The sequence below is a fragment of the Bubalus bubalis genome, chromosome 19, assembly GCF_019923935.1.
Source record: "Bubalus bubalis isolate 160015118507 breed Murrah chromosome 19, NDDB_SH_1, whole genome shotgun sequence".
Lineage (NCBI taxonomy): Eukaryota > Metazoa > Chordata > Mammalia > Artiodactyla > Bovidae > Bubalus > Bubalus bubalis.
Window position 1 is genome coordinate 38,666,256 of NC_059175.1, and position 24,163 is coordinate 38,690,418.

The following is a 24,163-nucleotide window of genomic DNA, read 5'->3' on the forward strand; positions in this document are numbered from 1 at the left end:
CAGGAGTTAAAGACAAGTGGCAAAAGTGTTTCAACAAATGTGGCACCATTTTGTTTTGTTTTGCTTTACAGTTTGAAAAAAGAAACTGCATTGCTTTTGAAAATGATTGTGAAATTCTAAACCACGGCATTTCTATTCTGGGCTTCAGTTGAAACTATCTGTGGCAGTCAATTCACACAAAGTCCTGTCTTTAATCAGCCTCTATCTATGTAGAATATTTATCCCATTCCAACAATGTATAGGATGGAAAACTAGGACAATGAAATTACTGTGAACTATAACACTTTATTTAATTAAATATATTCAACATGTGTTCTATCTGTTTGCCTTCTTTTTTCTTACATACACTCCAAATCACATATTTATTCTTTTAATGTCTATCTAATCTGTTAAAGAGAAACTTAATCTTCATGTAGACTTTTTTTTTTAATGTTTGTTACCTCATTAGTTGTTAGGATAACTGACAAACAGCCTAGCTTCCCATTATGACAAATATCTGAAGTGACTATTATTACTCTCCATACAAAATTTTTACACTGAGAAGGTCATTACTCATTTTGAGTATGCCTTCAGATCAACTTTTGCTCATTTTTTGTTGTTGTTTTTTCCCAAAAACTTTGCAATTTTTTCAAGATTTATACTTTTAAGAACTCTATAAATATTCTACAAGCTAAAAATTTCAGAAGACTAAGATTAATTTTTACAATAGTTATCAGTACTGAATAAAGTACATAGTTCCAACAAAACAGCTATCCTAAAATAGTTTATAATTGGGGTATATAATGTGAATTTTTGAAATAACAACTTAAAGTCATATGCTTTCACTTTTTCATCAAGGAGGTGAAAATCCTCTTTGTAGAACAACTTGTCGTTAATTATGTCAGGTCTAGAGGGCAAGCATGGAGGGAACATTCAAAGTCAAATGAAGAGCTGAGTGACAGGAGATAGTAAGACTTTATTAAGAGAGCATAAGCATAGTATAAAAATAGAACTGTTGGCAGAACGAGAGAAAGATAAGAAAACAAATGGATTGATAATAAGGAAAAAATAGCTACACCTTCAGATCAGGTCAGATCAGATCAGTCACTCAGTCATGTCCGACTCTCTATGACCCCATGAATCGCAGCACGCCAGGCCTCCCTGTCCATCACCAACTCCCGGAGTTCACTGAGACTCACGTCCATCAAGTCAGTGATGCCATCCAGCCATCTCACCCTCTGTCGTCCCCTTCTCCTCTTGCCCCCAACACCTTGGCAAGTGCTTATTATACATCAGCCATTGTTTTGGGATGTTTGTATATTTCACCTCAGTCAAATACCAACTTAGGAAAATCAGAAAACTGTTCAGTTTAAGCTGCAAATGGAGAAGATGTTGAAACATCAGGAAGGAAGTGAGAACTTCAAGAGAGTCACCACCATGAAGCCAAGGTAAATGAACATGAAATAAGCAGAGGCAAGGGGAGGGAAGGAGGAGGATGACAGGAAGGTACTGAGTGACAGGAAATGACTGAAAATAAGAAAGTCAAAGAATTCATCCTTCGAAAATGGAGACGGAAACCTCAAGAAGACTGGCAGTTAGAAGCACAACTTTCAGGCGTTGTGCTTTATTTCATTAAATTGTATTACCAAGTCTTTCCCTGTCGTCTCATCATGGCAGGTGTCGTTCCAGTCCACAGGATGCCAATGTTCCGGAAATGGCCCCTGTTGCCAGTCTGCAGGCCCTGCTCTCTGAGCCACTGAACCCTGGGAGCAGGACAGGAGACAGGCCGTCAGCAGCCAGTGCTGTCAGGGCTTCGGAAGCTGGACGTGGCAGCCAGTTAGAAATGCTCATTCCCACCTTCCAGCCGCAAGTCCTTTCTGACCTCCGTCCTGAAAGAGCTAGAGTTAACTGGTAAATTGAATACAATTTATTGAGTAGGAAGAGGGCAGAAAAGGGAAACAAGCAGAAGATCCCAGTTCTAAAGTCCGGGTGGCCTTAGGCGAATCTTTCCTCCTTTCTGGTCCTTTGTTCTATCAGACTGCAGGCACTGGCACAGCTATTCTCTGAGGTCCACTCCAGCCCTAATGTGAGTTTGGGAAGGAATTCGATGCAAGGGATGTAAGCCTGTGCATGCTAAGTCGCTTTAGTCATGTGGATTCTTTCTGACTCCATGGACTGTAGCCCACCAGGCTCCTCTGTCCATGGGATTCTCCAGGCAAGAACACTGGAGTGGCTTGCCATGTCCTCCAAGGGAATCTTCCCGACCCAGGGATCCAACCTATACCTGTTACATCTCCTACATTGGCAGGCAGGTTCTTTACCACTAATAAATACAAGTTGCTATCACAGATTCATATGATAATGAAATTCTAAATTCTCAATCAGTAGCAGGTTAGCTCAAACTCTGGAGTGTGATCAACTCTGGTCAACTCCAGGAGTGTGATGAGACGACTCACCCCAAACAAATGATTTCCAAGCAGGGACAGACAGGCCTATCTGGGTCATCTCAGCGATGTTCAGGATACCTACACAGGACAGATTCCCATCATCATCAGATGTTCCCAGATCAGCATATTCTAACAATTAGCCACAGCAGAGCCATTTGTCTTAATTAACTTAACGTCTGTTAGCTGAAGCCTAATTAAACACTGCCAATTACTTGGAAAAACAATTTAAAAAGTCATTCCACAATACCATCTTGTCGTTGCAGAACCTTTTAATAAGCTGGCCTTACAAAGTATGGGCAATCTTTTCCTCAAGTGTGTGTTGCCTTCGGATAGAGCTAATGTTCTCATTTAAAATAACATCTTGCTGAGGGACTTTGATGAGAAAGCTTTCCTCTCAATGAAGGTTTGAGGAACATCTGCTGTCAGATTTTTTCCCACAGTTCAGTTCAGTTCAGTTGCTCAGTCGTGTCCGACTCTTTGCGACCCCATGAATTGAAGCACACCAGGCCTCCCTGTCCATCACCAACTCCCAGAGTTCACTCAAACTCACGTCCATCGAATCGGTGATGCCATCCAGCCCTCTCATCCTCTGTTGTCCCCTTTTCCTCCTGCCCCTAATCCCTCCCAGCATCAGAGTCTTTTCCAATGAGTCAACTCTTCGCATGAGGTGGCCCAAGTACTGGATTTTCAGGTTTAGTATCATTCCTTCCAAAGAACACCCAGGGCTGATCTCCCTTGGGAGCAGTCAAAAAAAGAATAAAGGCAAAACTTTTTGTTCAACACAGCAACTGAAGGATGTATAGAAAATATCCAAATCACATAATTACAATATAACCCAAATTTTCCCAAATACTTCTTTCAATTCCATAGGACTTCTTAGTTTTAGGTATTTGGTGGGGTTTTCCCATCTACAAACTTACTGACCCTAGTAATTTCTGGTGCTTTAGTGCTCCTGAAAAATTCAAAATTGTCCCCTTCATGGTTCAGCACTTAAGATTCTGAATATATAGCAATATGACCAGTACCAGCCTGGGGCTTTCCAAGAACAATCTAGAGAAACTGTCAGGGGAATTCTTAGTTCCTCCTCTTAGGCTTGCTGATAACTCTCTGGCCCTCGGTGAGTTTTCTGAAGGTGTTTGTTGTTGTGAGCTGTGGTTATAAAAGTTTCAACTTGAAGCTAATTCTGTAGTAAATAAGAAAGTGAAAATCACTGTTCTTGAGGCAAAGTGGTGGGTAACCTGCCCTCCTCCAAAAAGCAATTCAGTGGTTTAACTCTCTGTCCTTCTGGTGCCTCCACAGAATCAAAAAGCCTGGCTCTTCCAACTTCTTTTGCCTTCATTTCTCACTTGAAGATAGAAACATCTCTTTGACCCCCAAATGGACAGAGGCATTAGACTTGCCATATTGAATAGATTTCCAATGAAAGTCTTTCATTCAGCAGCTGCCACTGCCAAGTACAGAGTAGTATCCTCAGAAAGTATATGAAAGCTAAAGAAAGGAGAGGAGCCCATGCAAATTCTCAGCAAATCTGACCTAAACACAGAAAAGAAGGGTGCTCTGAGGTCTAGGGTAAGACTCGGAGCTCGTTTGATAGCTTGTGATCACCTCTGGATCACATCCAGACTCTGCCTTGAAAACTCTACCATGTTGAGACAGAAAGTGTCCCTGAAGAGAAGTAGATGTGGACTCCAGGCATCTCACTAGATGCTTCCAAGAAGATGCTTATTCTAGATGCTTATTCCATGGAATAAGGCTCAAGATCAGTAAGTGTGTTCTCACGAGCTAGTGATGAGTGACAAAACAAGGTAAACTGCCCTGGGTTAGTCGTTGATGCCTGTGTTTGTATTTCTATTTATTTTTGTTTTAATAATATGTTGTTTGGAATTTATATCCATCTAATTTTCCAGCTTTGGAAATTATGAAAACAGTGCCACTTAGAAACCAATTCACATAACTCTTCACTTAGAGCAAGACCACATCCTCTGATTTAGAACATTCACTGTCATCCCCATATTGTGTGAATTTTCAGGAAAAAAAACAACCTAAGGGCTATGTACAGTAAATATTCTCAATCCTTGAGGCTACTGCAGTACTCAAGTGCTCAATCCTCAAGGGACCTAGAAAGAACTAGTCATTCAAAATGAAGCAAATAACCAAACCCCTAGGTAGGGCATTGCTGATAGCCAGAATGTGCAAAGTCATGAGGGGTACCTGAACTTGTTCTACACAAAGATTTAAAAAGGAAAACTGTGTTATATCTCCCTGCTATATAGCACCAACAATTGCTCGAATTATTATTTCTTACATAATTCCTGTGAAGTAGGGGAACAGAATGATCACATTTTCACATCTATTGGTTTAGGTACAAGGAAATTTTCAATCCATGAGTATGTTCTTTGGGATATGAAAATGGAATGAGAATCTTACTCAGTTTCTTAAATAATGGTTCTATAGCCAAATATTTTAGATTATCCTACATCTATTAAAATAAAATTGGTTTCTTTAGATCACTCTTTGGTAACCAGCCTTCAACATGGCCCCCATGGTCCTCAAATCCTGGAACTTACACTTGTGTGTATTTTTTTTCCTTCTATGTTTTAGCTGGGTTGGTCTACATGACCAATAGGACATGGAAAGAATGATGGAATGTTACTTCTGAGGTCAGTTATAAAAGACTCTGATTGCTTGCTCTGGAAGAAGGCATTTGCCCTTTCCTGAAAACACTCAAACTTCCTTATGGAAAGACCTATTTGTGAAGAGCAACTGAGGCCAAGAGCCGGTGAGGAATTGAGGAGTCCTTCCAGCATCTGCAGGAATGAGCTTGGAAACAGATCCTTTCCTTCAGTTAAGCCTTGGATGACTGCAATCACAGTCAGTCTCTCAATCACATTAACATGAGAGATCTTGAACCAGAACCAACCAACTGAGCTTCTTCCTAATGTCTGACTCATAAAAACCTATAAGATAATAAGTATGTGTTGTTTTTAGTGAGGAGGTTTGGGGGAAACTTGTTGTACACAACAGATAAACTAAACAACTCTCCTTTCTGATCTTAAATGATTTAAGGTTGATGCTTTATCATTTATTTCCCTAAACCTATATACTCCAAAGTAACTTCCTATGTTTTCTAAAAGTACAACTTCAAAAGTTTTTTAACCAACTCAAATAAAATATAAGATCTATTCCAAGGATACACACTTGAAAACACTAGTTTTTTATCTACAGAGGTTGTCCCACAAGGGTTTTCTCTAAGTATTGTGTCAGACACAGACATGTAATTATATGCCTAAGTCATCGATTTTGCTAACATGAATCTTACCAAGATGCTAAGCTGGGACTGAGAAAGCAATTCATCTTAATGTTTTAACTATCTGAAGTAGAAAAACCACTGTATTTTCTCCTCTACAAATTATTAGCACCTGAAAACGAAGTGTTTAAGCACCTTTCAGTGCCAGTTTTCTCCTCATCTAAGAGACAAACACTGAGCATTGCTTATTCATTGACATGTCTCCCTGGTAAATCCTTATTACAGATAAATAAACTGACTCTCAGAAAAGGTTTTGTGATGGAAAATCTGCTGCTAAATCTTGCAATATTTTCCAAACATGCTGACAACACTAAATTCCCAAAGACTTAAGATATCCTAAGACAGGAAGTGTGGCTCCGGGCCTCTAATTTTTAATCCTCTACTCAAGCAAATCAAATTACCACCTCTACAGTCAAAGCAGCTCTTAACTAGAGGCTAATGATTTGAGGAGTCTCCTAGTGGGATCTCTGTGACTTCAGGTTGTTTACTGAAAAGAAAATTTATCTTCATTTTATACATAAATGATCATTGCTAAACTTCCTTGTGACTTTGTGAAATAATTCTCTAATGAAAATATATGACTATCACTAATAAGAAAATAAGAAAAATGCAGCTTATTCCCATGATTCTGTTTTTGTTAATTAAAAATTCCAGTAACTGTAATAAGTTAGATAATTTGTGCTCCATAATACTTCTTTATTCAACATTTTCTTGTCAAGTGAAATAGTCAATGATGGAGAAAGGCCACAGATTTGAGCTGATCTATTTGCATCTAAGATGAAGAGATGCATGTCCAGTATGGATTAATGACCTCCATATGCTTTGTCAGTATACACTGTGAGCAAAGAAAAAAAAGGAGGAAAGAGCACAATATTTCAAGTCTCTAGCTCAGGTCATATATGTGTGCTAAGTCACTTCAGTCATGTCCAACTCTTTGTGACCCTATGAACTGTAGCCTGCCATGGGATTCTCTAGGTAAGAATACTGGAGTGGGTTGCCATGCCTTCCTCCAGAGGATCTTCCCAACCCAGGGACCAAGCCAGAGTCTCTTAGGTCTACACTGGCAGGTGGGTTCTTTACCACTAGTACCACCTGGGAAGCGCTAACTCAGGGTAATGACCACCAGTGGGTTTAGCCTACAGAGTTTCAATTATTTAAAATTTAGGTTGCTTTTTAATCCAAATAAAAGTTTAGATTCTCTCTACAACTTTTACCCTGAAACTTATTTTTCACTTTGTATCTACTTTATGAACATCAGTCATCTTAAATTTTTGATATATTGTTCCTCAAAGAGTTCAGTTCAGTTCAGTTCAGTTGCTCAGTCATGTCCAACTCTTTGCAACCCCATGAACTGCAGCACACCAGGCCTCCCTGTACATCACCAACTCCTGGAGTTCACTCAAACTCACGTGCATCGAGTTGGTGATGCCATCCAGCCATCTCATCCTCTGTTGTCCCCTTCTCCTCCTGCCCCCAATCCCTCCCAGCATCAGGGTCCTTTCCAATGAGTCAATTCTTCGCATGAGGAGGCCAAAGTATTGGAGTTTCAGCCTCAGCCTCAGTCCTTCCAATGAACACCCAGGACTGGTCTCCTTTAGGATGGACTGGTTGGATCTCCTTGCAGTCCAAGGGACTCTCAAGAGTCTCCTCCAACAACACAGTTCAAAAGCATCAATTCTTTGGTGCTCAGCTTTCTTCACAGCGAACTAAAATGGACTGGAATGGCTGAATTTAACTCAGATGGCCATTATGTCTACTACTGTGGGCAGGAATCCCTTAGAAGAAATGGAGTAGCCATCATGGTCAACAAGAGAGTCCAAAATGCAATACTTGGATGCAATCTCAAAAATGACAGAATGATCTCTGTTCATTTCCAAGACAAACCATTCAGTATCACAGTAATCCAAGTCTATGCCCCAACCAGTAACGCTGAAGAAGCTGAAGTTGAACAGTTCTATGAAGACCTCAAAGAGTTAACTACCCTCAAAGTCTCACTAACCCCCAACTAATGAGTCCAATGGATTCATTCTTCAAAAATGCATTGTTAATAGAAAAAGCCAACCAAAAATGCACACATATTAATGATGAGACTCCAGGTCTAAAATGTGCTCAGATGTCATATGGCCATAAAACTAGAATCAGAAAACTATCACTGTCCAATAGAATTATCTTCAGTGATAGAAAAATTCTATATCTGTGCTGTTTAGTTCAGTAGCCACGAACCATATATGACCTTTGAGCATTTGAAATGTAGCTAGTGTTTGCACTGTTTACAGTTGCCAAGACATGGAAGCAACCGAAGAATCCATTGACAGATGAATGGATAATGAAGATGTGTTACATATATACAATGGGACATCATTCAACCATAAAAAAGAATAAAATAATGCCACTTGTAGCAACATGGATGTACCTAAAGATTATCATAAGTGTAGTAACTTAGAGAAAGACAAGTATCATATGATTATCACTTATATGTGGAATCTAAAAAATAGTACAAATTATTGACAAAACATAAACAGCCTCACAGATGTAGAAAACAAATTTATGGTTACCAAAGGAGAGGTGGATGGGAGGTTAAATTGGGAGTATGGATTAGCAGGTTAACAGGTACACACCAGCATGTATACAACAGATAAAAAGCAAGGACTGACTGTATAGCACAGGCAACTATATTCAACATCTTGTAACAAACTATAATGGAAAAGAAGTTTTTAAAAGATATAGATATGTGCATATATCACTTTGCTATATACTTGAAATTAACACAATATTGTAAATAAAAAATTTTAATAAATTTATTTTTTAATTGAATGATAATTGCTGTATAGAATTTTGTTGTTTTCTGTCAAACATCAACAAGAATCAGCCATAGCAGTTTCAATCTCTGGGTCAGGAAGATCCCCTACAGAGGAAATGGCAACCCACTCCAGTAGTCTTGCCTGGGAAATCCCATGAAGAAGAGCCTGCCTGGCTACAGTCCATGGAGTCCCTCAGGCACTTAGTGATAAAAACAGCAACAACATAGTTAACATAAAACAAACAGTTTTTGAATGTTCCAAAAAGATAAGACATTTATTGTAAAGACTAGAGACATGTGTCTTCCTATTTCAATACTCTGATAATTTGCACAGTTTAATATTATAACACTGCCTGTAGAACTAAATGTTCTGAGTGAGAATGCATTCACAAGTAATCCTTTACCAGGTATGTGAGCGTACAAATTTACAAATCAGATTTTTGTGGGTTGTCATTTCCTTTCCAGAAGTATTTTTTATTGAAGAATATTTGGTTTACAACACTGTGTTAGTTTCAGGTTTATAGCAAAGTGATTTAGTTTATATATATATATATATAATTTTTTCTTCTTTTCCATTGTAGGTCATTATAAGATATCAAATATAGCTCTCTGTGTTATCTAGTAAATCCTAATTGCTTACTTTATATAAAGTATAAAGAAGTATATACCTGTTAATCCCATATTCCTAATTTATCCCCTCCTCCTACTGCATCTTTGGTAACCATAAGTTTGTTTTCTATGTCTGTGGGTCTGTTTCAGTTTTGCAAATAAGTTCATCTATAATTTTTTTAGATTTCACATAATGAATGATATTGTATAATTTTTGTCTTTCTCTGACTTACTTCACTTAGTATGATTAACTCTAGGTCCATACATGTTGCAACAAATAGCACTACTTCATTCTTTTTATGGTCAAGTAATATTCGGTTGAATATATATACAATTCATCTTTTATTCATTCATCTGTTGATGGATGCTTAGGTTGCTTCCATGTCTTTAGCTATTGTACATAGTGCTGTTATAAACATTTTCAAATTAGCTTCCATCTTTTCTGGATATATGCCCAGGAGTGGAATTGCTAAATCATTTGGCAATTCTATTTTTAGCTTTTTAAGGAAACTCCAAGCTGTTTTACATAGTGACTGCACCAATTTATGTTCCCATCAACAGTGTAGGAGGGTTCTCTTTTCTCCACACCCTTTCCGGCGTTTATTATCTGTAGACTTTTTTGATGATGGCCATTTTGACTGGTGATATCTCATTTTAATTTTGATTTGCATTACTCTAATAATTAGCAATATTGAGCATCTTTTCATGTACCTGTTGGCCATCTGTCATGTCTTCTTTGGAGAAGTGTCTATTTAGGTCTTCAGCCCATTTTTTGGATTGAGTTGTTTGTTTTTCTGATATTGAGTTGTATGAGCCATTTGTGTATTTTGGAAATTAAGCCCTTTTGGTCACATAGTTTGCAAATATTTTCTCTCATTGTGTGTAGGTTGTCCTTTCATTTTGTTTATGGTTTCCTTTGTTGTGCAAAAGCTTTTATACTTGATTAGATCCCATTTGTTTATTTTTGCTTTTAGTTCAAAAAAGTCTTTTGGAGTAATTCATATTCCCTTCTTTAAACAGTGGTTAACAGTAAAAGTACATATAAAATGTTTACCAAATCTAATTTGCTTGTTCTATGCTCAATGGTTCTGAGTAACTTTGTTGTTGTTCAGTAGCTAACTCATGTGTGTCTCTGCGACCCCATGGGCTGCAGCATGCCAGGCTTCCCTATCCTTTACTATCTCCTGGAGTTTGCCCAAACTCATGACCACTGAGTGAACAACTTAGAACTTATTTGTCTCATCTGCCTACTAAGAACAATCCAAAAGGACACAAAGCTATCCCCGAATTATAATATACTGATGAAAAAAATCCTGATCAAAGTCATAGATATTCACACAACTTTATAGAAATGTAACTTTATTTAAAGTGACAAACCCTTGATATTACCAAATATTTAGCTAGAGGGTTGTATTTTCAACACATATTAATTTATTGCTATTTTATTATTCATTTTTTATGGGGAATACCCACTTTGGCCTCCACTTTAAAAGTGAGTTTGTTTCTGAGAAGAGAGCATCTGAAAGGTATTTTTTCTTCCACAGCTGTTAGGAACTGCCTCATCAGAAGGTCACGCCAACCTTCTCTGGTCTTTTCTTAATCTTCTGTAGAATCAGACCCACAAGCTCGCCAAGATTCCTTCAAGCAAATACAGAGCCCAGGTCTTAGGATAGCCTGATGTTTGTTCAGGTTGCTGGTGTCTTCTACCTGATACCTGGACCTATGCCCAGACACTGCCCTTTGTTTCTCTCACTCTTTGGTTGGCTTCACTTCTATCTGAGATCCTCATTCTGGCTTCCCACCACTTTTTAGATCCCTCAGTTCTGGCACATGGTCTTCTCAGACGTAACTCTTATCCCACCTGCATTAGTTTTTCTATCTGTTCCCTCCTGCCTAATTTGAAGTTCATGCATGTGACTCTTTGGGCCCTTTGATTTGTGTTTTGACATTATCTTCTGCCTTATTTGCAGTTGTTTTCTGGACTTGATTTAGAAACAGTCAATGCAAAAGCAAACTGAGACTCAGAGAAATGCAGTGATTTCCCCAAGGTCACACAGCTGGTAAAGGGCAGTAATGGGGTTTCTGAATTCAGCTACCTCCCACCATGCTTTCTGCCCCTGAAACCTGGGAAGGCCGGGTGCTGACTCTGTACCAACAGTGGGAAGCCCCATTCTCCTGATCGGCAGCCTAAAGCTCTATCTTCCTGCAGTATCTTCAGCTGAGCAAAATATAATATGTGAAAAAAGTAGAAAACTATTAACCTGGGATCCCCCTAAAAATGCAAACATAATGAAAAATCAGTTTTGATGTATAGTTTCTTATTTTTAACAAAACCTCTACATTGATTTATGCTTTTATTAAGTAATAAGATTGTTATTCAGAGAGGTGATGCCAAACATTGCTAGCAACATAAAATATTTTTATGACTAATAAAAGAGCTTCAGTTTGCCTTCTGATGATCTAATGATTTAAGAGAAAGAGATGTGGTGACTGAGTAACTTTCCACCTGACAATAAACAATGTCATCCAACAGAGTCATTGGAATTATTATTAACTTAAATGATGTATTTTAGCTTTGACATCCCAGGACAACCTGTTCTTTAAGAATGGGCCAAACCTGATGACTTACATGTCTTGGAGAGGTAAGATTATCCAAACAGTATACCACTCTCTCTGGGGATATTTGAATTTGCCAGTCTGGAGGATGCGTGGTCTTCAACCTAAACTGACAAGCCACATTCACAGTAGAATTGATTTCAGGAGCACTGCCTTGAACCTTTAAGTCTCTGTTTTTATGGAATTGTGCTAAACAGAATCATAATATTCAGACTGGGATAATATACAGCCTAAACAAACAAACAAAAAAAACACCTCCAAATGTATTCATTAGGAATATCTAAATGGAATTGAGTTAAGCTAATAACTGACATCATCTTGCTAAATGCTGAGTAACAGGCTCAAGAGAGTAGATATTAAAGATTTTCTGCAAGTTAATAGATAAAACGCAGGAAACTTTCAGATATATTTGGGGGAGACTGATATCCAAAATGTATTTTTATGATGAAGTATGTGTTGAACTGTTCTGAGTTCCACAGGTACAACACACCCCAAGAACAGAGGTGCAATGTAACAGTAGATTTTGCTTTCTGAGTTATGTGGTTAAGTAATATAGAGAAGACAGTCATTTTATGTTGGACTCCATTCAATCTGCAATCTGCTGCAGTGTACAAGTAAACATCAAAAAACCCATGCCTCACAACTGCTATTTTTGGCTCCTTTCATTATCAGAGAGCCAAATTGATGAAAGATGAGATGATCAGCAGAAGGGCAGAGTAACATATTAAAGGCTCCAAGTCCACTAAATGCAATTTAGGGAAAAAAGAAAACAACAAAAACCCTAAGCACTAAGGAAAGAGGATTTAGGGCATCATTCCAACTCATTACATCTAGAAAAAGAGAAGAGCCTTTTTTAAGGGTTTCAGCCTCAGTAAGATGGCCATAGAAGCTGTTAGCTCTGCCACTGCTGTGGAATTAATCTAACCAGGAGTGGAGAGGGTCCAGCAGTGCCATGGCAACCACGGCGGCTGCAAGGGGAGCAAGGAGAACCACTCAAGCAGGCTGAGAGGGGACCCACAAGGAGAGCCCGCTCTGGAGAAGGGAGCCCTCAAGACCTGTTTCTGACCCTAATCCCCAAGGAAGACACTTCTTTAAGGCAGCAACTTCCTTAAAGAAGACAGGCATCTCTTCTATTAGGAAAACAAATCATATTTAGAACCACAAGGACTATAGGATCTAAAGAGGACCAGAGCATGCATCCGTGGTCTCTTTTTCATGGATGGGCAGCTCTCATTTCTGTCCCCTCATTCACTCTGAGAAGCTGGAAACAGAGTGACTAGCAAAGCTGTGAGACAGACAGTAACACAATACAGGGCTGTTATTTAGGAAAGTTCAACTGGAGTACTTGATCCATAAAATATTAGTACTCTGATTCAACAGTCTGTTTCAGCTTTTTTTTTTCTTAAGATGAAAATTTCATGTTTTCTCTCAGCTATTCACAACCACCAACTTCCTCTCTCATCTCTTTTCTATCACCATCAATTGCCTCTTTCTATTATAACCTAGCTCTCTTCACCAAGATTATGGTAGTAAAAACAATACATAAGTACCCCTGAATGTACTAGAACAGAATTTTGGAGGATACCATGAAAAGGAATTTACCTCTGAAGGCCAAGGACACACAATTGACTGGACTCTTTCTTAACCCACTGCAGTGTCACACTTCACGGTCAATGAGAATTTTCTTATATCAAATTAAATCTCTTTGGCCTTCATTTCAGTCTTTATCTATCCCACTCATTCAAACTCCAGTGGTCATAAGGAAGCACACTGTTTTCATTAATATCTTGCATCTCTTCATGGATTTCTCCATCATCTGAGAATATTGCTGACCTATAATTTTGAAAAGTGCTATGCATGCTTATTAGCAGCTAGCCTATGACAGAATACATCTCCTTACGTAAGGCAGAGCCTACTAGTTGTCCCTTAACAACCTTTATTCTCTCTGAGAAATAATGGAATTTCCTATTTCCAGTTGGGTACAAGGCCATTTGGGATGAAGATCACATATCTCATCTTCCAGTGTTGCTAGGAATAGCTCTCCTACAAAAATCTGGCCAGAAGAATGTGAGAAGCAATTGTGGAAGCAACTTCCAACTTGTGTCTTTAAAGGATAAGCCATTCTTATTTCCTCTCCCTGTTTTCATGATGATCTTGAAAATAATCCTGGTGCTAAGCCATGTTAGGCCATCAGGTAAAGTCAGTACCCTAGAGATGGAAGAACAGCAAAAATGTTTCTTACACTCTCATAGATTAAAGCCTCTATACCCACCCTGAACCACCTACTTCTGAATGTTACACAGTGAAAGTGAAGTGAAAAAGTTACACAACCACTGCTGGGCATACACTCTGAGGAAACCAGAAGGGAAAGAGACACGTGTACCCTAATGTTCATCGCAGCACTGTTTATAATAGCCAGGACATGGAAGCAACCTAGATGTCCATCAGCAGACGAATGGATAAGAAAGCTGTGGTACATGTACACAATGGAGTATTACTCAGCCATTAAAAAGAATACATTTGAATCAGTTCTAATGAGGTGGATGAAACTGGAGCCTATTATACAGAGTGAAGTAAGCCAGAAAGAAAAACACCAATACAGTATACTAACACATATATATGGAATTTAGAAAGACAGTAACAATAACCCTGTATGCGAGACAGCAAAAGAGACACAGATGTATAGAACAGTCTTTTGGACTCTGTGGGAGAGGGAGAGGGTGGGACGATTTGGGAGAATGGCATTGAAACATGTATAATATCATATAAGAAACGAATCGCCAGTCCAGGTTTGATCCAGGATACAGGAAGCTTGGGGCTGGTGCACTGGGATGGCCCAGAGGGATGGTATGGGGAGACAGGTGGGAGGGGGGTTCAGGATGGGGAACACGTGTACACCCGTGGCAGATTCATGTTGATGTATCACAAAACCAATATAATATTGTAAAGTAATTGGCCTCCAATTAAAATAAATAAATTTTTTTAAAAGTTACATAAGAAGGAAATGAACTTCTATCTTATTTAAGCCACTGGTGGACATTTTGGCTTAAAGGCTTTCAGGCTGCCAAATCTAATAAACATGATTATCTACATTTATCTCTTGTGTTATACCAACCTAGACAGAAAAGCTCAATGGTCAACCCCAATATAGTTTCTTTGGGAATTTTTCAGAGATGGCCTCCGGATGCTAGAAATCTGACCCCAAAAGCCAAGAATTAGCAAGAGTTGAGGTTGTAACGCAAGACAGCTGGGTTGCAGCCCACCGAAAGAAAGGAATCAAGGTAAGGCAGGCTGAATCTGACAGTCACACAAATTAGAGAGCCCCAAGGAAGGCACAGACACGCTGTCAGTCATATAGGAAATCTATCATGGTGGTACAGACAGGTAGAGAGAGGATGCTGGGCAGGAATTCTTAAAGCTTCAACGACCAGCTCCAAAGTGAAACATGTGAACGTTCATTGCACCCTCTGACTATGGGCTTTTGATTCCTTTCATACTGAAGTGGTGCAGGCTTACTGGTTCAGCCACATCTCCTGGTTCTGTCTTAAAAGCTCTTTTCTTCCATCTGAGCAGGAAACTCACTGCTTACTTCAGAGGGGCAAGGTGTTCCCTGCAGTGAACTGGGAGTCTCATTGATGGAAGGAAATCAGGACCATCAGTATTCCCCTGGAACTTGTGGGAGAGAAATCTTGAGCTCAGGGTTTAGGCTGTATTGTTTAATATGGTTGCCATCAGCCACATGTGTCTACTGAACACTTGAAATGGGCTAGTTAGTACTGAGATAGGCTGTAAATGTAAGGTACATAAGGCACACAATGGAGTGTAAAATATCTCATTAATATTTTTATATTAATTACATGTTGAAATGATGTTTAGATATAGTAAAGTAAAATCAATATAATATTACAATCAATTTCTATTTCTTTTTATTTTATGCGAGGATTCTAGAAAATGTAAAATTACGTATGTAATTCACATTATATTTCTATTGAACAGCAGTGGTCTAGACTCTGGGGTTTTGAATACCTAGAAGAAACTTTTGTTTCCCCAGGTGAGAGTGTTACTGACTTAAGCTTGTACTACTCGCCATAGGACAGCCCAATAAGTCAAGGGACAAAGTGTTGGGGCAAAGAAAAGTGACTTTATTCTCAAAGACAGCAAACCAAGAAAATGGTGAACCATGCCTTTAAGAAACATATTAATTTGGGGTAAAATTCAAGCTGCTTTTATGCTAGGGAATGGGGAAGCAGGATGGGCTTAAGACCAGGAAGTGATGGACAACCATAGTTATCTGGGCACCAGCAAATGTCCAAGGAAGGTTGTGAAAACTCTTTGTTCTTGGTCAGTTGACTTCAGTTGGTGTGAGTCTGGTCACAACGTTCCTGTAAATCTTGACAAAATAATCATTACTTTTGTTCATATATTTTAATGCCTGAAGGAGGCAAGTTTTGGTCAGGAACTGTTTGCATAAATCATTAACTGTAAGCAGAATCTCTGTGATTAATGCATTCATGCAGGGTTAAGCAGAGGCTTATGACTTAGAGGTTAAATAGCAGAAGAGGCAGATACAGTATGAAGTCAGAGATGCCAAACTTCTGGCATAAGCAAGGGGCAGGCAGGGGACATGGCGTGGGGACGGATCCTAGTTCCTGAAGAACAAGTCAAAGATATTCATTATATTGTACCCATACCCCTTGAAGAAAAATGGGGACTCTTTTATGGCTGAACTATCGTCATTACTTTTCTTATTTAACTGCTTTTCCTTGTTTCTGTATTCCTCCCTTCCCTAATTAGTAACTACCTCTGCCTGCTCTTTGGAACTCTGGGAATGCCTAGGAGACTAAAGCTTTTTTCTACAAATAAAAAATGGGGCAAATGAAAGGGCTTCTGTACCCAGGAGGACCCTGCAGGGTCCCGCTCAGTTTCATCCTCTCTTTTCTTTGATGCTGCTCAGTCCTGAGGGGAACAAGGGTAGGACAAGAGAGGGAGCGAAGTTTTTAATAGAAAGGCTAATTATAATCTCATCAGAGGAATTCCGTTTTAGGGAGACTCCATTTCAAGAGAAGGCTCAGACTGCAGACACCTGATTCCTGAGTCTCACCCAACACAAAAGTAGCATATAGCCAATTTGGCTTCAGACATGTTCTTCTTATTCTTGTTTGATAAGCCCAAATATTTTGCATTAACATAGACATCCAATCTTGGCAATGGAATTTTGTGTACTGTCCCCATGGGGACATCTTTGCTGACCAAATTGTTGACCTACTGCAATTGTTAAGAAGCAGTTCCACCTATTAAAAATTTAAAAATCTATTTAGAGACACTGGAAAAATAACAGGAGCATGGGCCATCTCAGAAGGTGAAAGGCGCCTGAAATATGAGCTGGTTAGTTTTTATGGGCTGGGTAATTTCATAGGTCAATGAATGGGAGAATTATTCCAACTGTTTTGGAGAAGGAGTGGAGATTTCCAGTAATTGGGCCACCATGTACATTTTGGCCTTTTAAGGTTGGCCTCAGAACTGTCATGGTATCTGTGGGTGTGTCATTTAACATGCTAAGGTATTGCAATGAGAGTGTGATAAGTCCCAAGATGCATTTGAAATCGATTCTTCTGTTATCTTGGTCCTAATTGATTCTAACCAGTTATGTTGTAGCCTCAATGGCTATATCCTTCTTTTAAGGTCGTGCCTTGCCCGTTCCCTCCTGTTTCAATGTGACAGTGTTAGGAATATAGGAAAATATTTAAACACCAGTACATTTTTAAAATGGGAAATTCTCTTCTTTCTTTTCCCTGACTATCCTAAAAGAACAAATTAGGCCTTTAAAAAGTATAATGGGATCCCCAATGAGCCATGGCTTATCTTCAGATTGGCACAACTTAACATTTGGTAGAAACTTGGTAAACAGGCAAACAAAGTTCAGGTGGGCACCCTTACCAGACTCTGTGTACATGATGGAGTTGATAAGTTTCAGTAAATTTGTATTATTTACATGTGCAGGCATGCGTCAGTCACTATAGTCATGTCCGACTCTCTGCGACCCTGTGGACTTTAGCTTGCCAGGTTCCTTTGTATATGGGATTCTCCAGGTAGGAATACTGAGGTGGATTGCCATGCCCTCCCCCAGGGGATCTTCCGGACCCAGGGATCAAACTGCATCTCCTGCATTGCAGGCAAATTCTTTTCCCACTGAGCCACCAGGGAAGCCCATTATTTACACAATTAGAAACAGTTGTTACTGTGCTATGCTCTTGAGATGGAAGACTTAATAAGCCTTACTCTTCTTTTGGGGGGTCTCATTGAAACATCATTTTGGCTTAAGAAAAGAACTCTGTTGTCCATGGTTATGCATTTCCAGGCTAGGTGCTATCATCCTGGAATCCCACTTTTGACTAAACTATTGGTCAATGCGTGATGCAAGCAGGCTGGTTGTCTCATGGTTTTTCTATTTTCTGGTCTCATGTTAAATTTTCTACCTAGATCTTATTCCTTTAATCTCTGCTAAGCTTTTCTTAGATTTATTTTTAAAAGTCAGTCACATTTGGGTTAAATTAAAGTCAGTTCAGTTCAGTCACTCAGTTATGCCCGACTCTTTGTGACCCATTGACTGCAGCATGCCAGGCTTCCCTGTCCATCACCAACTCCTGGAGCTTGATCAAACTCATGTCCATCGAGTTGGTGATGCCATCCAACCATCTCATCCTCTGTCGTCCCCTTCTCCTCCAGCCTTCGATCTTACCTAGTATCAGGGTCTTTTCCAGTGAATCAGTTCTTCACATCAGGTGGCCAAAGTATTGAAGTTTCAGCTTTAGCATCAGTCCTTCCAATGAATATTCAGGACTGATTTCCTTTAGGATTAACTGGTTGGATCTCCTTCCAGTCCAAGGGACTCTCAAGAGTCTTCTCCAAATTAATTTAAAGTCATGGGGTCTAATATGGATGGACCTTGAGGCCATTATGCCAAGTTAAATAAGTCAGGCAGAGAAAGACTAGTGCTGTATGACCTCATGGGTGGAATTCAAACTTTGTAGAAACTCGCCTACTTAAAGAATAAAATGGTGGTTACAGGGGATCAGGGATGGAAGAATTGGGGGCTGTTAGAAGATGAATAAGCTCTCAGGATCTGATGCCCTGCATTGTGATTATAGTTACTAATACTGTGTCAGATACTTGCTAAGACAGTAGAATTTAAATGGTCTCACACACACAAAAAAAATGATAATTATATGACATGATAAAGTGTTAGCTAATGCAATGGTGGTAATCATTTTGTAATACATAAGTGTATCAACACATCACGTCCCACGCTTTGAAACTTACACAGTGTTTATGTCAGTCATATCTCAATAAAGCTGAAAGGAAAAATAAAGTCATGGGGGTCCACTACAAAGAGTAGAAATAAGGAGGACAGTCATGTCAGATGCTTGACTAGTTCCCACCTCTCCCAGTATGGAGCTAAAGTCCAGGTGGGCAAGAGAGTAGATCAAGATACAGGGTAGTCAGTGCTGTTCTAGCCTTATAACCTTGTCCCTATGGGTGTGAAGATAGTTTCACTTCCTCCTTTTCAGACCACTCAGCAGCCTATTCCCTGCTTCCTTGCTGCTCCTTACCAGATCCATTCAACTCCCTTGTGGCTCAATTTCTGACCCTGTCAGAAAAAAAAGATTTCTTCTCATTGGTGCTGGTCGGGGCTCTCAAGCACGACAGTTTTTCCATCCAGTTTTTGTTGCCAGACTCTTCTCATTGTTATTCATAATCCTGCAAACCACATTAAGAACTGTTTTAATCATATGTCTGTTTGCAATAAGATTAAGTGTGATTAAATTAAGGTAGTCTAGATTCTAGATATTCTAAAAGTAAGGACTCGCAAATGAGTCTTATGATATGTAAGGATATTAAACACAACTTTTCTCAGAGATGATTAGAGATGCTTATGGTTTTATGTGATTTAAACTGCTTAAGAGAAATGCATGATTTATCAACAAATTTATTTTAAAGGATGTTGTATTATATTAGGTTTTGGTATGGAGTATAAAGATGAAAATTTAAGTGGTAATTGCACTGAAAAGACTGCTACTGGGAAAGATTGAAGGCAAAAAGAGAAGAGGACAGCAGAGGATGAGACAGTGAGACAGCATCATCAGTTCAATGGACATGAATTTGCTCAAACTCCAGGAGATAATGAAGGACAGTAAAGCATGGCATACTGTGGTCTATGGGGTCACAAAGAGTTGAACACAACTTAGTGACCGGACTGAACAACAACAAATTGCACTGAAATGAAGAAAAAATTCTACCTTAACCTTGAATTATTTCATTTTGCTTTACAAAAAAAAAAAAATCAACTGCATTATTTTTATACATCTATTCCAAATGACAAGATAAGACTTAAAAATTTCAATCACTTTTCTGTAGACAGTGCATTAAAGATATAAATAACATTTGCTACCATTGAATTAAAAGCCAAATCACATTTATTTATTATACTTTCTTCAATGTAGATTTTTGAAACATTAGAGAAATGTTTGGTCAATATACTAATTGACCAAATGAATACAACTGATAGAACTATTAAAAGGCATCTTGAAGTAAAGCTGCAGATATATAATCAGTTTTATATTACTCATTAAGTTGTATTTTAACTTGATTACACCTAATCCTTCCTGACTTCACTTAATGGGCCATTATAGATATGAATTAAGTAGTATATGGCTAAGAATATACTAAATAATTTAAAATTTTATAGTGGACTCCTGTTTCCAGTAATACAACACACTAGATACCCTGAGTGACTCTCTTGAAGGAAACAACTAAGACACTGAGAAATTAGAAGTATCATTTTAAATGCATTGCTGGAGAAAACTCTTGAGAGTCCCTTGGACAGCAAGGAAATCAAACCAGTCAATCCTAAAGGAAATCAACCCTGAATATTCATTGGAAGGACTGATGCTGGAGCTGAAGCTCCAATGCTTTGGCCATATGATACGAAGAACCAACTCATTGGAAAAGACCCTGATGCTGGAAAAGATTGAGGGCAGGAGGAGAAGGGGTTGACAGAGGCTGAGACGGTTAGGTAGCATCACTGATTCAATGGACACGAATTTGAGCAAACTCCAGGAGACAATGAAGGACAGGGAACCTGGAGTACTGCAGTCCATCGGGTCACAAAGAGTTGGGCACGACTTAGTTACTGAACAACAGCAAATCTCTGAGGAATTATCTAGAGCTGAGTTGCTCAGAAGAAACTATAAATGGGGAACACATGTATACCTGTGGCGGATTCATTTTGATATTTGGCAAATCTAATACAGTTATGTTAAGTTTAAAAATAAAATAAAATTAAAAAAAAATAAATAAATAAATGAACATTGTACATCTATCATCTATCTATCTAGATATATATGCAATATGTAGATACATACAGAAATATGTATATCACATATCTTTTGACTTTTATAATTGGTAGCGAGTAATACTTTCAGCCATTAACAATACTTTGGAGTGATTTACTTGTTTTTTTAGAGGAATAGACCCTAATGCTGGGAAAGATTGAAAGCAAGAGGAGAAGGGGACTATAGAGGATGAGGTGGTTGGATGGCATCACCAACTTGATGGACATGAGTCTGAGCAAGCTCCAGAAGTTGGTGATGGACAGGGAAGCCTGGTGTGCAGCAGTCCATGGGGTCACAAAGAGTTGGACATGACTGATAAACTGAACTGAACTGAGCTGATAATACCAGACAGAAGTATTAAATTTTGCTGCAGTTCTGAGACATGAGAGAAATCAGCTTTAAAGCTCAACTTTATCATCATCACATACACACAAAAGATGTAAAAATAGAAAACATGTATGCATTATCAAATATGCATGAAGAGAAAATCTATAGAATATTAAAGGCATCAGTTCAGTTCAGTTCAGTCACTCAGTCGTGTCTGACTCTTTGCGACCCCATGAATTGCAGCACGCCAGGCCTCCCTGTCCATCACTAACTCCCAGAGTTCACTCAGACTCACGTCCATCAAGTCAGTGATGCCATCCAGCCATCTCATCCTCTGTCGTCCCCTTCTCCTCCTGCCCCCAATCCCTCCCAGCATCAGAGTCTTTTCCAATGAGTCAACTCTTCGCATGAGGTGGCCAAAGTACTGGAGTTTCAGCTTTAGCGTCATTCCTTCCAAAGAAATCCCAGGGCTGAAAGGCATATGTCCATGTAAATTCTTGTGAACCTGGAAATGATAACAAACAAACACACAACCCATTCGTTTCTTTCAACTTACTTTATAGAACGATATTCTACCATTCTTTTCACCTTAGGTCCATTATGAACACTACCACTAGTAAACTTTTATTTTAATTTTGTTCCTCCTATTAAAATTTTGAATGGTTTCCCATTGTCAAAAAGAAAAATTGCTGAGATGCCTTAACTTGGCATTCACTGTTACTCACAGTTTGTTTCCATGTCACTCTGCTCCATGCTTCTACGCTCCAATCACACTGACCTTCTTAATACTCCTTAATCCCCCAAGCCTCTATGCTTTTATTGGAATTGTTCCTAGGTCTCTCTTATGTTCTGTATCACTTAGGATATGGCTAAGTTAAAATGAAAAAGTAAATAATTCAAAATCTCAGTAGCTTGAAATAAGTGCAGGTTTATTTCTCAGTCATGCAGCATGTGGATAGAGCAGGCACTACATGTGTCTCTGCAAGTCTAGTGCAGATATTTTCTGTATCGTCTTTTCCTTCATAATTTTCCTATCTTATTTTACCTTCTTGATATATGAACTATAGCTGTAGTAGATATATGAACTATAGTTTAAAATAGCTGTTTTTTCTTCCATTTTTATTGAGATGTGATTGACATAGACCACTGCATAAGTTTCCAGTATATAGCATAATGATTTACTTACATACACCATAAAATGTTTACTACACTAAGTTAAGTGAACATCCATCATCTTATAGAGACACAAAATGAAGGTAAAAGAAAAAATATATTTTCCTTGTAATGAGAACTCAGAATTTACTCTCCTAACAATTTTCATGTTTCATAACATGGACCAGTATTAATTCCATGAGTACATCACATCCCTAGCATTTATTTACCTTGTAACTGTAAGTTTATATCTTTTGGCCACTTTCATTAAGTACAGCCTCCCACCACTCCTCACCTCTGGTAACCACAAATCTGATTTCTTTTTCTACGAGCTTGTTTGTTTGTTTTTAAGCATAATTGATATACAAAACTATGTTAGTTCTGGTGCACACCATAGTGATTTGATATTTCTATACTTTTCAAAATGATCACTGTGAGTAGTAGTTACCATCTGTCACCTTACAAAGATATTAAGTTACTATTTACTGTATTCCTCTCCTGGTATATTCCATCCCCATGACTCATTTATTTTGTAGCTGAAAGTCTGTACCTCTTAATCTCCCTTGCCTATTTCCTTCATCCCTTGACCCACTTCCCTCTGGCAACCACATGTTTGTTCTCAGTATCAATGACTCTGTTTCTGTCTTGTTATGTTTATGATTTGTTTTTTTTTTAATTCCATATACAAATTGTAATACAGAGTATTTGTCTTTGTCCAACGTATTCCATTTAGCATAATATCCTCTAGGTCATCCATGTTGTAGCAAATAGCAAGATTTTATTCTTTGTTATGGCTGGGTAGTATTCCATTGTACATATATTCTACAACTTCTTTAATCCATTCATCTATGGATGAACATTTAGGTTGTGTCCATACCTTGGCTATTGTAAATAATTCTGCAGTGGACAAAAGGGTGCATACATCTTTTTGAATGAGTGCTTTTGTCTTCTTCAGATAAATACCCAGAAGTGGAATTACTGGATCAAATGTTAGCTCATTTTTAATTCATTTTTAGAAACCTCCATAACTATTTTTCATGGTGTCTGCATTTATTTACATTCCCATCAACAGTGCACAAGGGTTTCCTTTTCTCCACATCCTCTCCAGCACTTCTTACCTGTTGTCTTTTTGATACTAGCCATTCTGAGAGCTGTGAGAAGATATCACATCATGGTTTTGATGTGTGCATCCCTGACGATTAGTGATATTGGGCATCTTTTCTCATGCCTGTTGGCCATCTGTATGTTTTCTTTGGGAAAATGTCTATTCATGTTTTAATTGGATTATTTGATTTTTTTGATGTTGAGTTGTATGAGTTCTTCGCATATTTTGGATATTATTTTGGATATTAATTCTTCTCCCATTCAGTAGGCAGCCTTTTTGTTTCACTGATTGTTTCTTTCACTATGCAAAAACTTTTTAGTTTGATGTAGTCCCATTTTTTTACTTTTGCTTTTGTTTCCCTTGCCTAAAGAGACACATCCAGAAAAAAATTTACTAAGACCAACGTCTGTCCTTGCTTACTAATTCTAT